We start from the raw sequence: 18,543 nt of genomic DNA on the forward strand, positions 1-18,543 counted from the left end.
TAATTTATATAAATGTGTGTGTGTTTGTTTGCTTAAATAACAGAATCACATAAATAATATAAGCCAATATTTTATTCACAAAAAGTTAAAGTTATAAAAAAAGAATTTGATAAAAAGAGAAAATGTGTGTTATCAAATAAGAATTTCAAATTGAACTAAAAAACTATGTAGCACATGTGTTAGGTACATGAAGTTTGTAAGTAGGAGGTGTGGTGTTCGAAACCTATTGAATACAAAAATAGTACCTAATTTTAACATTAATTTTGTAAGAATGACATTTTATATTTTTTCAATATAAAAGGGCAAGATCGTAATTTCACAGCCATTAAAATGGATTTTTTACCCTTGTGTTGCCATTTATTATATAGTAGTAAAATCTTAATTTCACGGCCATTAAAATGGCTTTTTTAACCCTTGTGTTCCATTTAATATATAGTAGTAATAGATAATATATAGAAGTCAATATTTCATTCACTCAAAAGTTAAAGTTATAAAAAAGAATTTGATGAAAAAAGAGAATATGGCTTATCAAATAAGAATTTTAAAGTGAACTAAAATACTATGTAGCACATCTGGTAGGGACATGAAGTTTATAAGTAGGGCCATGAAGTTTGTAAGTAGGGACATGAAGTTTGTAAGTAGGAGTTGTGGGGTTCGATTCCTATTGAATACAAAAATAGTACTTAATTTTAACAATAATTTTGTAAGAATGATATTTTTATATTTTTTTTAATATAAAAGGGAAAAATCGTAATTTCACACTCATTAAAATGGTTCTTTTTACCCTTGTGTTGGCATTTAATATATAGTAACTAGCGTAAAAACTCGTGCGAGGCACGAGCCTTCAATTATGTTGTGTTAGGTAATAAATCACACACAGAGGGGGGGGTGAATGTGTTTTTCTGATTTTAGGCTTTTTTTGAAAGATAATGGTTGAACAAAGTAAATTAAATCTTGTATAGAAAAGTGTTCATGCAGAAATTAAACTTGCACAAAATAAAGAACACAGATCTTCAAAACTCACTTAATTTTTATATTAAAATTAAGATGCTTTGCTACAAAATTTCTAAGCTCTTCGAAGTTAAAGAGCTCAGCTTCTTCTCGAGAGTGTTACGAGAATTTTTAATCTAAATTGTTACTTCTAACTAGAGGACCAGTGTTAACTTTATAGCTCAGTTAACTGCTGATTTACACAGTGGATAATAAACATGCTATTAGCTTTTCTAAATTGTCACTTGTCATTTCTATTTATAGAAAAACAAATCTTCCGTTTCTGGCTTAGCATATTTTTAGTATCCCGTGTTTACTTTAATCTTCCTCTGTCAGTTAATCTTTGCCAATGATCTTGCACACACTTCAAGCTGATTTTTGTAGACTTGTCAATCCAGCTGTTGGATTGTTTGTTGATTGTTTATCTTGGTTATTAAACTGATCCGCAAGTCTGTACTTTGAGACTATACTTCGAGATCTCTAGTTTGATTCATTTGAACACTTGATATCTCGATAAGTATAAAGGCTTATCGAGATCTCTAGTACTCCATAATGAGTTTGGCTTGTAAAGGTCTTCAGCTCATCGAGATCTCTAGTCTTCATAACTTCACTTGACTTGTAGATATCTCTGAGTTCTCGAATGGATATAGACTTGTCGATAACTCTGAGTTCTCTAGTGAAAGAATGACTTGTCGATATCTTTTTGAGTTCTCGAGTAGCTTTCCTGACTTCTCTACTCCCTGTGTATATTGCTTATTCGTTGAGTGGATATTGCTCATCCGTCGAGTAGATGTATAGCTTATCCGTCGAGTAGATATTGCTTATCCGTCGAGTATATGTTATTCATCCATCGAGTCGATATATAGCTCATCCGTCGAGTAGATATTGCTTATCCGTCGGTACTCTCTTGAGTTAGAATGACTTCTCGATAAGTCATTCTGGAGTTCTCGAATGACTTCTCTATAATATTAAATTTGTGACTTGTAGAGATCTTGACTTAGAACATTTTTCTCCAAACAGATTTATTCAACTCCAAGCTTCTTTAAAATTCTTCTGAGGCATGATCTTCTTGATCTTCTTCCAGATAGAATCCTTAGGCTTGATACTGTTTTAGGAAAAAGACTCCAGTCTGCTCCTTTGCATTTTTACAGACTTTAAGTGTTACAAGTACATAATACAAATTTAGATAACAATACAACTAACTTAGGGTTGGCCCCAAGCTTAACTGATTACTGAAAATAACTATTCATTAATCTTCCACTCAGATCATAGATGCTAATGACATTGTTAGCTCCAGTAATCTTTGACATCATCTATTATATATTACAATCTCCCCCAACTTGTTCATTATGAAATTATGCATAAGTTCTGATTGATGACGTCAAAACTTTATCTAAATGCAGAACCCAATAACCCAATTTTCCCATCTGATCTTCTTTTGTGAGTTGCATTTAGATTTATTCTTCCTTCTCCCCCTATCAAGAAAAGAATATTATTATCTGGCAACATACATTAGCTATTTTGGCATTTAGATATATTCTCCCCCTTTGACATTATCTTCAGGAAGAAAGATCCAGCTGGATGCACATTGTTCAAGCTTTTGTCAATGTTCATTTAGAACACTATCAACAGCTACAAGTTTTAGTGAAGTCTGTAGTGATGAATTTATCAAGTAGAATAGAATAGGAAATTCCTAAGCTCTCTGTTCTTTTGAATAAGTAGTCTCACTACTTCTCACTGCATTATCCTCATGACTTTTAAGAGTCAGAGTAACCTCACAAGGATTGCTAAATCCAGACACTCATCTACCTCTTCTTTTGCCAGGAAGGATCTTGCCTCTCTTATTTTCTATGATTCTCTCAATCTTTTCTCACATTCTCACATGAAAGGCTCAATTGTTGTTTGTCCTACAGAAATAAGAGGTGGCTGAGAAGAATTAATCTGTGATCATATGATTAGGGGAAAGCCATATAAGGCTAATCATACTCATTTCACCAGAATATTGAGTGCATAAGCATTTGTGACTGGGGTCACAGTTTGACTCACAAACTGTTACGTGGTTATGACAGTGTGTTATCCTCCACTTGTAGTGGGAACCTCCAATTGAATTGGAGGGGATTTGACTGGGATACTGTCATGTGCACCAGCCTCAAACCCTTGTGTGTCTTGCAACACACTGGCACTTGAATGTGCTAAGATTGCCATTCTCGTGAAAGGATCTTGGGCAATTGTACTTCTAGCTCTTACTGCTAAGGCAGCTTTTGCTAGAGTTATGAGGGGAGTTGTTCCTTCTTGAGGAACCTCCAATTAAATTGGAGAGGATTTAGATAGCTCCCCCTCAGGAGTACTACCCTCAAACCTATCAGTTCGTTAAGACTGTTTTGCATATGAAAGTGCATGAGTGAAATTCATGAAAAATCAATAAGTTTCCATGTTTGTGATATCAGTTCCTTTTTCTCAAACAACAAAACAACTGAAGAGCATTATGGGGATTTTGTCCTTTTGTAAAACAGGTTCCTTTTGGGAGTTACCTGAGTGGGGTTGTGTTTGAGTTTGTGTTTGTGTTGCTGTGCTTTGGTGAACTGCAGTTTAGTTTTGAAATGTTTTAGCTGCAGTTTTAACACTAATACCTATGGATAGATTATCTGAATTCCCTGTTGTGTTGAACTTGTAATGCATTGAATAAATGTCCCCCTTTTTTTGAGTTTTGTTAGACAAAGACATTGTAAGATATTTTAGTTTCAAGCATTATTGCAGAGAAGATAATATTCAATACAAATATAAGCACATAGGAATCATTACACAAAAAAAGAATACTTAGAGAAGAATTTGGATTTTCATTAATAATAGAAACAAAGTACATTAAGACATAGATTCAACAAGTAAATCCTAATCCTATCTACTCTAGTTTGGACTTCTCCTTCTCTGCCTCCAACCTCCTTGCCCTGCGCTGATAAGCTCTGGACATGGAGTGTGCAAGAGAAATGATTCTCTCCTGCAACTCCAGAGCAGCAAGGCGTTGCTGCTCAGCTACTCTTGCACGTCTCTCCTGCTCGAGAGAGACTTCCATCTCAAAGAAAAGGATGCTGAGTTGATCATCCCATGAGAGTTCATCAAAGATCTCTCTTGGAATATCAAAGGGGCTACAAACAACCCCCCTGAGACGGACACGGAGTCCAAAGGGATCAAAGTAGATTTGATCTTCATCTAAATGATGAACAGGATGATAAGCTCCATGATTAAGTTTGTAAAAGACCGGGGCATCCATTATAGAAAGAGAGAGAGATGAATAGGAGGTGAGTTTGAAATCAGATGTTTGTTGAGAATAGGAGAGTGATGAATGATAAAGAGTGAAGTGTTTTAATTTATAGAGGGAGTAAAGATAGAAACCAATAGACTCTTGAGTTGCCCGGATAATAAGAATAATAATAACATAAGCACATTTGACAGTTAGAAGTGACTAGTTACTATTCCCCATGCAAGTACTCAAGAATATTAGTTCACTATTTAGAATAACTGTTCCCCATACAAATAAACAAGTACTCCCTACAAAAAAAAATAACTACTCCTATCAACATATAGTCAAATAATTTAACCACTATCAGTATACTCAAAACAACACAATTAATGTACTAGTCTACCAACATTAGACTAACCTATTTTTACATAAACAAAAAATCACAAGAGTATGCAAATGTGTCAATAAGTCAGAGAAATTAGAGACAAAGTATGTCAAAAGTATTTTTCTAAACAGAATTTATGATTTAAATCTGTTTAGTTTTCCATACTTTTTGCTTCTTTTGATCTGTTATTTATTAACTTCATATACTGAGGATATGAAGTAATAAATATCCAGTTTTCTTAGAATTAAAAAAAATTCCAAGTTCAAATTAATCGAGAAATCTGGGTATTTATAGTGAAAGAAGATGACTTGTCGAGAACTCAAAAATAGATATTTGGAGTTTGTCTATCGAGAAGTCATTTAGAGAAGTGAAGTACATATCGAGAAGTCATTTTAAATTACTCTTATAGAGAACTCAAACTTGACTTATCGAAATGTCATATAAATACCCAGTTTGTCCCCAAAAGTGGACTGAATTAATTCTAACTTTTACTTGAATAAATTCAAAATAAAATTAGAGTGCATTTTCCAAAAGTATTTTACTAAAATAATTCATTAATTTAAATTATCTCAGTTCTGAGTTATTGATGAGTTAATGTTTGTACTTATAAAGAACTCTGTGAATGAATACTACTAGAGAACTCTATAAGGACTTATCGATAAGTCATTTTGAACCTATCGAGAAGTCACTCGAGAAGTCAGTAAGTTGACTTATCGAAGACTCACTAGAGAAGTCCTAAAATGACTTGTCGAGAAGTCACTTTATACTTATCGAGAACTCAGTTCTCTAGATACTTTTGGTTATTATAATTCTGCCTTGAGTTAATTTTACATATTAAGGATGTAAATTAACAACTAAGCAGTTCACTCAGAATTTGAACGATTCCAAGTTAATTAAATTTGAAAGACAAATATATAGAGATTTCTGAAATATTTATAATTCATATTTCAGTTAATTTCCAATTTAATCAAATTAATTTTGATTTACTGGAGATTAATCTGATGCACAACATTTGCTGAGTTCTTGCCTTAGGATGAAGAATTGGGCATTCCAATTTCACCTACAAATCTAGTGAAAGTTGCTTCATCCAAAGGTTTAGTAAAAATGTTAGCTAGTTGTTTTTCTGTTGGTACAAAAATGAGCTCAATGGTACCATTAGTAGCATGTTCTCTAATGAAATGGTACCTCACATCAATATGCTTTGTCCTAGAATGATTTACTGGATTAGCTACTATAGATATAGCACTAGTATTGTCACACATGATAGGAATTTTGTGTAACACTAGGCCATAATCCATTAGATGATTTCTAATACAAAGCACTTGAGCACAACAACTCCCTGCAGCTATGTATTCAGCTTCAGCTGTAGAAGTTGATACATATTGTTGTTTCTTGATGTACCAAGATACAAGTCTTTGTCCAAGAAATTGACAGCTTCCACTGGACTCTTTTTGTCAACCCTGCATCCAGCAAAATCTGCATTTATGTATCCAATAGCTTCAAAATCAGTTCCCTTAGGATACCATAATCCCAAGTTAGGAGTTCCCTTCAAATATCTGAAAATCCTCTTTATGGCCATCAAATGTGATTCTTTTAGATTGGCTTGAAATCTTGCACATAGACATGTTGCAAACATGATGTCTGGTCTACTTGCTGTCAAGTAAAGCAATGACCTAATCATCCCTCTGTAGCTTGAGATATCTACACTCTTGCCTTTTTTATCTTCATCCAACCTTGTTGTAGTAGACATAGGTGTAGATGCAGGTGAACAATCAACCATTCCAAACTTTTTCAAAAGATCCTTGACATATTTAGTATGGCTGATGAAGATACCATCACTTCTTTGGATGACTTGAAGTCCAAGGAAGTAACTCAGTTCCCCCATCATACTCATTTCATATTCATTTTTCATAAGCTTGGAGAATCTTTGGCACATCTTCTCATTAGTAGAACCAAAGATAATATCATCTATATAGATCTGAACTAGGATCATATCTTCACCATGTTTCTTATAGAAAAGAGTCTTATCTATGGTTCCTCTAGTTAAACCATGCTTCAGTAGAAAATCTGATAATGTGTCATACCAAGCTCTAGGTGCCTGTTTTAGTCCATATAGAGCCTTGAGTAACTTATACACAAAGTTGGGAAATTTTGGATCCTCAAAGCCAAGAGGCTGTTGCACATAAACTTCTTCTTCTAGCTCACCATTCAGAAATGCACTTTTGACATCCATTTGATACACTTTAAAATTTGAATGTGTAGCAAATGCTAGAAAAATTCTTATAGCTTCAAGTCTTGCAACAGGAGCAAAAGTTTCATCATAATCAATCCCTTCTTCTTGTGAGTAGCCTTTTGCAACCAACCTTGCTTTGTTTCTGGTGACTATACCATTTTCATCCATTTTGTTCCTGAACACCCATTTTGTTCCAATAATGCTTCCGTTCTTTGGTGCAGGAACTAATTTCCAGACTTTGTTTCTTTCAAACTGATTCAGCTCTTCCTGTATGGCTGATATCCAGTCAGGATCCAGCAAAGCTTCATCAATTTTCTTAGGCTCTGCTTGAGACAAAAAACATGCATGTAGGCACTCATTAGCAGTTGCACTTATAGTCCTCACACCAGCAGTAGGATCACCAATAATTGCTTCTCTGGTGTGACTTCTATCCCATTTCCTAATGTGAGTTTATTGACTTGTGTCTTCATTATTTTCTTCATTATTAGTATGACTGGTAGATCCTTCTTCTCTTTCTCCCCCTGAGTTTGTGCCATCAAGATCAGGTGTTTGAGATGAGCTTCCATACCATGATTTCCATGTTCAGTAGACTCTTCATTCATCATTTGTTGTGCATTGACTTCATCTTCTCCATCAGAGTCACTATCAATGTTGAGGTTTTCAAATGTAAGGGCTTCAGCTTCTTTATCACTTGTCATCATCAAAGGTCACATCTGTGTTTTCCATAATCTTCTTTTGATTAGTCACATATACTTTGTAGGCTGTTATTTCCAGTGAATATCCCAGAAAAATTGCTTCAAAGACCTTTGAGTCAAATTTTCCCACATATTCAGAATTGTCTTTCAAAATATAACACTTGCTTCCAAACACATGAAGATGCTTTACAGTAGGATTTCTCTTGGACATGATTGAGTAGGGTGACTTGCCATGTGCCTTGTTAATAAGATATATGTTCTGAGTATAACATGCAGTGTTGACAGCTTCTTCCCAGAAACTTGTTGGCAATTTGGCATCTTGCAGCATTATTCTAGCAGCTTCAACCAATGTTCTGTTCTTTCTTTCAACTACTCCATTTTGTTGAGGTGTCCTGGCAGCTGAGAATTCTCGAACAATGCCTTTGCCTTTGCATAATTCACTTAATGTAGCATTTCTGAATTCTGTTCCATTGTCACTTCTCAGTCTTTTCACACAATTGAAATCTTCAGCCTGCTTTTCTATCTTCTTGATGTGCTCAATTGTGATATGTGGAGTTTCATTTTTAGAGTACATAAACTCTACCCAAGTGTATCTTGAGAAATCATCCACCATCACAAGTGCATATCTGTTCCTTGAGATTGATAAGACATTTACCGGTCAAACAAGTCCATATGAATAAGTTGCAAGGGTGTACTAATAGAATTCACAGTTTTTGACTTGTGACTAGATCTTTTCATCTTTCCTTTCTGACAAGCTTCACAGACTTCAACTTGAGCAAACTCCAGCTTGGGCATGTCTCTTACTAACTCCTTTTTGACTAAGTTGTTAATTGCCTTGAAATTCAAGCGAGACAACTTCTTATGCCATAGCTTGCTTTGTTCTTCTGATGCCTTGGTGTAGAAGCAACAAATACCATCCTTATTTGTTGAGTCCAAGTCTGCAACAAACAAGCTTCCTTTCTTTGCTCCTTTCAGAGCAATTTCACCAGTTTCTTGCTGATAAAGGTGCATTCTTCTTTGTCAAATAAAACTTCAAAACCTTTTTCTGCGAATTGGCTAACACTGAGAAGATTCACCTCAAGACCAGCTACCAGTGCTACATTATCAATGACAACATTTTCAGAAACAATTTTGCCATATCCCATTGTGAATCATTTGCTGTTGTCTCCAAAGGTCACCAATGGGCCAACTTTCTTCTCAAACTGTGATAGCAGGGCCTTATCACCTATCATATGTCTGGAGCATCCACTGTCAATGATCCATATGACTTTCTTCACTTTACCCTGCACACAATGAGACTCAGGTGTGTTTAGTAACCCAAGCAGTGTTGGGTATTTTCTTCTTGTTAACTGATTTAGCAGAAGTAGAGTAATTTTTTTCAGATAAAATAGAGTTCAATGATTGTTGTGCATTTTCCCTTTCTGATGTAGACTCAATTTGTGTTTCTTTTAGGTCTACTCTCAGTTTATGATAACTCTTCATCAATTTCAAGTTGCAAGGGATGCAATCAAACTTATCACAGAATGAGTAGGGATCATATAAATCTGCTTCATTGTATTTGCAAGTTCCTTCAGTTGACTTACTAACACCCTTTTTACAAAGATGAGTTAGATGATTTGTAGAACTACATATTCCACACTTCTTGCCAGGAATGTCTGCAACATAGTTCAGATTATTGCTTTTGCTTTTCCCAATTCTTGCACTTCTATTTTTCTTCTTCTTACTTGCATCTTCAATCTTGGTTTCTTTAATAGGAATCTTGGTACTTTGGTTGTCCATGAGATTTTCTTCAGCCTTGGAAGATTGAATTGAATCTGCATTCTTCTTTTCATTATCCTCATCTGTAATTTCTTGCTTGATAATCAATTCTTCTTCACTGAAGTTTACCTCACAAGTCTTAAATACTGGTGACCCAATATTTTTCAGCATTGCTGGATCATTTTCACTCTTTGTTGTTTTTCCTCCGTCACCAGTGTTTTTCTTCTTGCTGTTTAAGGTATTATAATCAAGACCAATGTCAATGTTTGCACATGATTTATTTTTCTCATGGTACTGACCAACCAATTCAGATGGATTCTTGAAGGACTTCAACTTTACTTCAGCTTTTTCCAGTTTTTCTCTTAGCACACCCTCAATCTCATTTGCACACTTGAGCTTGTTTTTCAGATAGCCATTTTCTTGTTTCAAGGCTTCAAGCTCCACTATCAACAATTCATCTTCTTATTTTTCACTTTGAAGCTTCTCATTTAACTTTGTTAATCTGCTAACTTCTTCATTAGCAGCAACCATGCTTGTATGAATGTGAAATATTTATGTTCTCATTTGTTTAACAGTTTCCTTATATTGATTCTCATTTAAATCAGTGAAGGTAAGGGTTGGTACCTGTGATTTAGATGAGGATGATTCTCCTTGCTCCAAAGCCATGAGTGCATAGTTTTCAAGTTCTTCATCTTCATCATTTTCAGAATCATCCCAACTTTTACCTTCTACAATATAAGCTTTGCTTTGTTGTTTCTTCAGAAGAGCTTCATACTTTGCTTTAAGTTCAAGATAAGCCTTATCTTTCTTTTCCTTCTTGGATTTCCTGCATTCTGTAGCACAGTGACCTAGTTCATCACAGCGGAAGCACCATATATTAGATCTGTCAACAGATCCAGTTTTGTAACCACTTTTGCTATCAGAATTGTACTTCCCTTTCTCTTTCCAAATGTTGTCTTTGTTAAAAGACTGTCCTTTATTTTTGAAGTATCTTGGCTTCCTTACTCTAATGTTAGAGAATTTTCTAGCCACAAAGGCCATTGACTGATCTAGCTCATCCAGTTCTTCAAGAGTGTAGAACTCATCCTTTTCCAATTCTAGTATGACTTGCTCATGTGAATCAATTTTTCTCTGCTCACTTATTGAGGCAGCTGATGTATGAGATCTGGGTTTATCATTGGATGTTTGGCCTTCATTTACTATTAAAGCACTTGAACCATCTATAACATGTCCTTGTCCAGATCTCAATGATTTCCTTTGAATCATCTCTAGTTTATAGGTTTTGAGAATTCCATATAGAACTTCCAGAGTTATCGTGCTCAAGTCTCTCCCTTCCCTGATTGCTGAGATTTTCCGTTCCAAATGATCAGGAAGAGTAAGCAAGAAATTTAGATTCACCTCTTCAGCTTCATAGTACTTGTCATGAAGCTGCAAGTCATTTATCGACTTATTAAATCTTTCAAACACTTCAGTACTATTTTCCTTAGGCTTATCCATAAAACCCTCATACTGTGAAATCAGTATCCTTCTTTGATTTGATCTAACTTCCTCAGTTCCTTCACAGATTATTTCAATCTTCTCCCATATTTGCTTAGCAGTGTCACAGTTGACAATGTTGTTATACATCACATTGTCAAGTGACTCAATCAATATCAATTGTAAGCTGCTGTTCAGGGAGACTTTTTCCTTTTCAGGGTCAGAATACTCAGCTGGATCTTTAGGAGCATAATGAGCTAGTATGACCATGTCTCCATCTGTAGATTCCTCAACTCTTACCATAGGAATGAAGGGTCCATTCTTGAGAATCTACACATAGAGTGGATTGGCCATCTTGATAAATAACATCATTTTCTTTTTCCAAAGAGTGTAGTTAGCTTTGTCAAAGGTAGGGATTTTGATGCTACTAATTTCTATGTATTCATTCTTCCAAGATCATGAATATGTTTTCTTTCAGATTTTGCTCTGATACCACTTGTTAGGTAATGAATCACACACAGAGGGGGGGGGGGGGGTGAATGTGTTTTTCTGATTTTAGGCTTTTCTTGAAAGATAATGGTTGAAAAAAGTAAATTAAATCTTGTAATAGAAAAGTGGTTTTGCAAAAATTAAACTTGCACAAAATAAAGAACACAGATCTTCAAAACTCACTTAATTTTTGTATTTAAAATTAAGATGTTTTGCTACAAAATTTCTAAGCTCTTCGAAGTTATTCAGCTCAGCTTCTTCTCGAGAGTGTTACAAGAATTTTTAATCTAAATTGTTACTTCTAACTAGAGGACCAGTGTTAACTTTATAGCTCAGTTAACTGCTGATTTACACAGTGGATAATAAACATGCTATTAGCTTTTCTAAACTGTCACTTGTCATTTCTATTTATAGAAAAGCAAATCTTCCATTTCTGGCTTAGCATATCTTTAGTATCCCGTGTTTACTTTAATCTTCCTTTGTCAGTTAATATTGCCATTGATCTTGCACACACTTCAAGCTGCTTTTTGTAGACTTGTCAATCCAGCTGTTGGATTGTTTATTGATTGTTTATCTTGGATATTAAACTGATCTGCAATTATGTATTTTGAGACTGTACTTCGAGATCTCTAGTTTGATTCATTTGAACACTTGATATCTCGATAAGTACAAAGGCTTATTGAGATCTATAGTATTCTATAATGAGTTTGGCTTGTAGAGGTCTTCAGCTCATCGAGATCTCTAGTCTTCATAACTTCACTTGACTTGTAGATATCTCTGAGTTCTCGAATGGATATAGACTTGTCGATAACTCTGAGTTCTCTAGTGAAAGAATGACTTGTCGATATCTTTTTGAGTTCTCGAGTAGTTTTCCTGACTTCTCTACACCCGGTGGATATTGCTTATCTGTTGAGTGGATATTGCTCATCCGTCGAGTAAATGTATAGCTTATCCATCGAGTAGATATTGCTCATCCGTCGAGTAGATGTTATTCTTCCATCGAGTGGATATATAGCTCATCCGTCGAGTAGATATTGCTTATCCGTCGGTACTCTCTGGAGTTAGAATGACTTCTCGATAAGTCATTCTGGAGTTCTCGAATGACTTCTAGTTAGGTCCCAATGTGTTTGTAGAAGGGGGTGGTTGAATACAAACAATACCGAATAATCGAATTTAGTGCGGAATAAAAAATTGAAACAAAATTCAAGTTAAATAAAAATATTATTAAACTTGAAAGGTGTTACAACAACGGTATCGATTACAAGGGATTAATCTCAAATTAATTATCATAAATATAGAATAAATTTGACATGAACTTTTTCTATTTTTGCAATAAAAAGATTCAAATATTAAACGTAATTTGAGATTAAGTTCTAGGGATTTTGATCCACCAGATAGTTACACAAGAACAAGAGAATGATTTCTAGTTGTTTGGATTTAACTTTAAAACTAGAAATTGTGATCTTGAAATATGCAGATGAAAAGATGAAATATTATTTCTGCTTCTTTTCTTTTTGTTCTTGAATAAGTGTGTTCTGTATCTTAGTCTTGAATGTCTGCCGCTGCTTCTGTCTTTATAATTCAATCAACAGAATCACTTGAACTGGAATGACAATCGGTTGAACTAGCAAGACAATCTGCTGAACCAGTAGAACTTTCGGTATGACAATCAGTTTAAGCTAGTATGACTTTCGGCAAGACTATCTGTTGAACTGGCAAGACTATCAAACTGAACTAGCAAGACTATTTCCTTCCAGTAGAACTTTCGGTGAGACAATTGAAATGACTTGGCATGACAATCAGTATGACAATCCAGATTGTCATGCTAGTTCAATTTCAATTGTCTTGCTGAATTAAAACTGATTTTAATCCAATTAAAATTCTGAAAAATCTTAATATTAATTCAGAATTAATTAATCAATTAATTCAATTAATCAATAAATTAATCTTTGCAGATATAATTTATTTTCTTAATTAAAATATATTACTTAATTAATTAATAGAGAATTAATACTAATCTTGAGCAGCAACCACTCTTCTGAAAATCTTCTGAAAATCACTGAGAATTATGAATCAATTCCACCACTTCAATATTGACACTCGATGTACTGTCTAGTTCATGAGTGACTAACTTCCGTGACGTTTCTTCATATCTTGACTTTGACACTTTGATTTTCTTTAGATTAAATCCTTGTAATTCTCTGATACCCTGACGAGATCTCTGTCACTTGATTAAATCCACAATCTTGATTTATATCACTGAGGCTTGGTCAATTTATTGAACTTCTTCCAGTGAATTAATTCCTCAAGTCTGTAGATGAACCTTGTTTCTGAATCCTTTGACAGATGTTACTTTGAGAGATCTCTTTGACGGTAGATCCACTATTTACTTGTTACATTCTTATTTGAGTTGAGTTAAATCCTCGAAAAAACAAATAAGCTATGATATATGCCTTACAATCTCCCCCTATTTGTTTATTAGACAATAACAACAAATACCTAGAGGATAACTCAACTAATAAATAAGAAAAAAGATGTAAACAAAAATGCAAAGTAAATAGCAGAAAAGTTCTGGATAACATTTAACATTTTCCAGATTCCAAATAGATGTTCCTCTAGACTGAACATATCTTCAAGTAGTTTCATCTTCTTTTGTACAACCACATTTCCTGTTGAGAAGCACATATCTCTCTTGCTTCTCCCCCTATGGAAATCAACTGATTAAAGAAGATCACCTTCGTTTACCACATCTCTCGTACAATAGGATCCGCAGATAAAAACCAATGGTACTCCCCTTTTGGAAAACAGCTTCTTCCCTTATGAAGAAAATCACCTTGTGTTTACCACCTCTCCCGTATAATAGGATCCGTAGTTACAAACAACAATGGTGTGGTGTAGTGTACATATATAGGATCTTTTTCTTCATCCCTGCTATTTCTCCCCCTTAGTTGAGGAATCCTCCAAACTATTACTTAAGCTTTTATCTCCCCCTTAGAGAAGGAATGTATGTCGTTGTCTAAAGGAGTTCTCATATTTCACTTGGTTTGAAAAGAAATAACACGTATTTTCATCTTTCTTCATCACTGTGAGTGTGTGATTCTGTTTTAGTGTACCTCACATGTGTTTCACTCTTCACTCCACTCGTGTTTACACTCATTCTCACAAGTGTATCACTCCTCTCATAGCTCCAACATTCAGCTGTACCTGCAAGGAAAATCACTTTAGCCATCCTTAAGGAGGTCACATGTGGTGCAATGGGAGTTCGTAAATCCCCATCCTTGTTAAACTCGTCTGATGAATCTGAGTCATAATCTACAAGTTGCTAGTTTCCCTTTTAGGGTTCCAGATTTGAATTCTGGGAAGGTAAACAATGATCCAACGAATTTAGCATAAAGATCAAAGTTCCCTTCTAATGTCTGTGAAGACATTTCCTTGTGACTCATCAGGTAATATCTGAATCATTGTCAACAAGTTGCCGATCTGCACCTATGTCAGATCCACTATCCGCAGATGCATCCAGGGGATTTAGGCCTGGAGAGGTAGACACTGACCAATGACATATGGCTTTTGGATCAGTATCCTCTCCTAACACCTGTAAAGGCAATTGGTCCATTAACGAACCTTGAACAGTCGAATCTGACCTTAAAATGGTCAAAACTCTTATTTCCGTCAACTCATCCTTTGTGTATGTAACCTTTCCTTGTGCATCAAGAATTGTTTATGTTTGAGGTGGTGACACTACATCGGATACCCTGGCCGACAGGCAAATTTCAATAGACGCACCCTGTTGAGAGGATGAATCTAGTAACTGTTTTTGTACCTTTTCAGCCATTACATCTTTTTATGAAGATGTATGGGGGCTAGCAGTTGTCTCGGTTTAAATACTACTCATCTATGTAGGAGACAGAGCTGCTGGGTTGACTACAGAACCTTCCTTATGTGGTGCACTAAGGCACTATCTCCCTCACGCTCACTCATACTTAATTTTATTGGTAAGAGAGTGTTGGTTGGTTCTGTTTCTGTGTTTGTCTTTACAATCTGGGATAGAAGTTGTGAGTTTTCAACCTCATGACTGTCAATGAAAGAAAGCCATTGGAGACTAAACCTGTATCACAGAACATATGGCAATATAGAGATAAAATGTACTTAAGATCTTTAAATAAATGAAAATTATACATTTAATCTTTTGAGAGAAATGATGTACACTAGTGATTTCAAAAGATTTTAATGAAATAAGAAATCATTAATGTAGAAAGAAGTTTGATTTTCTCCTAAAACTCACTGCACATATAAAACAATATGTTTGTGCCTAGTAATAAGAGAGTTATTAATATGACGACTCTACTAGTTCATATTAAACTTTAACTTCAGTTAGAGTGTCATACCATGTTCTTGACGATTGCTTGAGTAGTACACTAGTTCATACCAACCTGAAGTGAGATTGTGAAGAAGAGATTGCATAGTCCAATAGATCTGCAGCTGCAAAGTCCATGAACTGTGGTGCACTAACTTCCTCTTTTGACTCACCAACCAGGAGTACACTTGTTCACATCTTACTAGAGTCCAATTCTAAGTGTAATGTGCATCAGGTGCCTGATATGTCGTAATATTCTCAAGTCTCGTCACTGGTGCTATATGTTAGATACTGCTTCCTGATAATAACCTAGCACAATATACACATTTTCATTGATAACATTCCCAGCTTGCAAACAGCCATATCCCTCAGATAAACCTTTGTTGTTATCTACAAAGGTAACCAATGGGCCAGCTTTCTCAACCACATTTGATAGAAGGGCTCTATCTTCGGTCATATGTCTTGACGATCCACTGCCAAGAATCCACACTGTCGGTTCCACCTGTTTACTGCCCTGCACTTCAAATGGATTAGACCTTCTTCGGAACCCAAACTTGGTTGGGCCCGGCATACTAGTAGAATTGACCTTTGTCAGGCAAAACAACATTCTTAACTTTAATGGTCTCAACTTTCTCAATGACTGAATATTTGACCTTGTAAACAGCCTTAACAAATTTCTGTTTAGGCTTAGGCACAAATGTCTCCTTTCTAGCCTTAGAAGGACTAGCAGTCTTAGACCTATCATGCTTCCTATTATTTACATGCTGACGAGGAGTAGTCTTATCACTAGAAACATGCTTACCATTAAAATAAACATACATCAAATTAAAAGCACAAGACATACAATTTGCAACACCACATGCTTTATGAGAGGGATTAACAAAAGGCAAATTATGCATGGTAGGCATGGCAGTTTTGTTATCCAACTCATGTGTGTTTGAGTTAGTCTCAGTTGCTTTCACATCTTTGACTGGAACTTTCGACACACTTGACTTGGGAAACAACCTTCTCATTAGCAAGATCTTCAGTACACATTTATTTTTGAATAATAGAGGAGGTCGTATCAAATGGTTCAGCAATTCATCTTTTATAGAAGGGTTCATCAACACCCTTAAGCACATGTGGTACTTCCCTACCTTTAGCACAGATATGAGGAGGGGAGTTTATGCCTAATTCTCCAATAGCAGCATTGTAATCATAACCTATTCCAGATGTTTGATTAACAGCTTGCTTACTGTAGAACTCTTTAGCCTTCAAACAAGAATTGAAGTAGGCTCTAACCTTAGTCTCAAAACCGGTGATCTTGTCTTTGAGAATAGTTTCGAGTTGTCTATAACAGTTAACTCTATTCTCTAGAAAAGATACTTGTTCTTTTAACTTGTCTTGATTAATGTGCACAAGTCTTAATTCATTGACCTCTTTCTCAAGGTCTTTGATCTGTTGACTTAACAGTTCATTATCATGACGAGCACAATCTAAGGAACCTCCTAGATGATAAATTAATTCAGCATCAGGAAATTTTACCTCTTTTCTTAACGATGAAGCTTTTCCATCAATAGCCATAAGAGCAAGATTCTCATCTTCTTCATCTTCACTATCAGTATCATCCCAGCTTCTTCCCTTTGCCAGGTAAGCCCTTTCAGAGTTACTCTTCTGATTTGAATCATAAGAGTTCTTCCTTACTTGCTTTGGCTTCCTGCATTCTGTGACAAAGTGTCCCAACTCATTGCAGTTATAGCATCTAATGGTGCTCTGATCAACCATCCCTGTTTTGTATCCACCACTACTGGTGTTAGAGGATGAAGATCCACCTGTTTGGAATCTGTTGTAGTTGGACTTGTACTTGAACTTGGGATTTCTCTTGAATCTGACATTGAAGAATCTCTTGACAATTTGGGCCATTGGCTCATCTTCCAATTGCTCCAGCTCTTCCAAGTAGTAAAAATCATCACCGGATTGATTTGTAGTAGAAGGATCATATTCTGCTACTAACATATTTTCCTCAGCCTTGGAAGACTGTACCATTCTCTCTGACTGTTGAGATTATTGTTATTGTTGTTGTTGTTGTTGTTGACCTTCAGCTACTAGAGCAGTAGATGTGCTGACCACTCTCTCTTTCCCGTAGACTTCCTTCTACTGAATCTGCTCCAACTCATAGGTTTTTAACACACCATAGAGTCTATCCAAAGAAATCTCACTCAGATCTCTAGCTTCTCTTATGGCAGTGATTCTATGTTCAAGATGAGTTGGCAGTGTTAAAAGGAACTTTTTGTTGACCTCCCTGATTGAATAATATTTTCCATTTATGTTCAGGTTGTTGATCAACGCATTGTACCTCTCAAACACTTCAGTAATTCCTTCTCCTGGATTTGATTTAAAATGTTCATACTCAGAGGTTAGGATCTCTAACTTGTTCTCCCTAACTTCCTCTGTGCCTTCATTAATCACCTCAATAGTTTCCCACATGTGTTTGGAATTTTTATAGTTCATCACATGTCTGTTCATCAAGGGATCGAGGGAATTAACTAAAATTAACTAAAGGCTGGCATCCAAGGAGGCTTCTTCTTTTTCAGCAGGAGAAAAATCCTCAGGTTCTTTTGGATAGGTTCTAACTTTGGTAATCACAACATCATCTATTATCACCTCTGGTTCAATAACCATCAGAGTTTTTGGACCCTTCTTTAACAAGTTCAGATATTTGGGATTTGCAACTTGTAAAAACAAGAGCATCTTCTTCTTCCACATGATATAATTTTCTTTATCAAATAGTGGAATTTTAACGGTTCCAACTTTTTGTGAAGTCATTATGAATTTTTGAATAAATAAAAATTCAAGGAGTTGAAAAATCACAAAAGTCTAGGATCTTGATTTGTTCGTTAATCAGAAGGCTCTGATACCAATTGTTAGGTCCCAATGTGTTTGTAG

Source organism: Apium graveolens, chromosome 8 (assembly GCF_009905375.1).
Source record: "Apium graveolens cultivar Ventura chromosome 8, ASM990537v1, whole genome shotgun sequence".
Taxonomy (NCBI): domain Eukaryota; kingdom Viridiplantae; phylum Streptophyta; class Magnoliopsida; order Apiales; family Apiaceae; genus Apium; species Apium graveolens.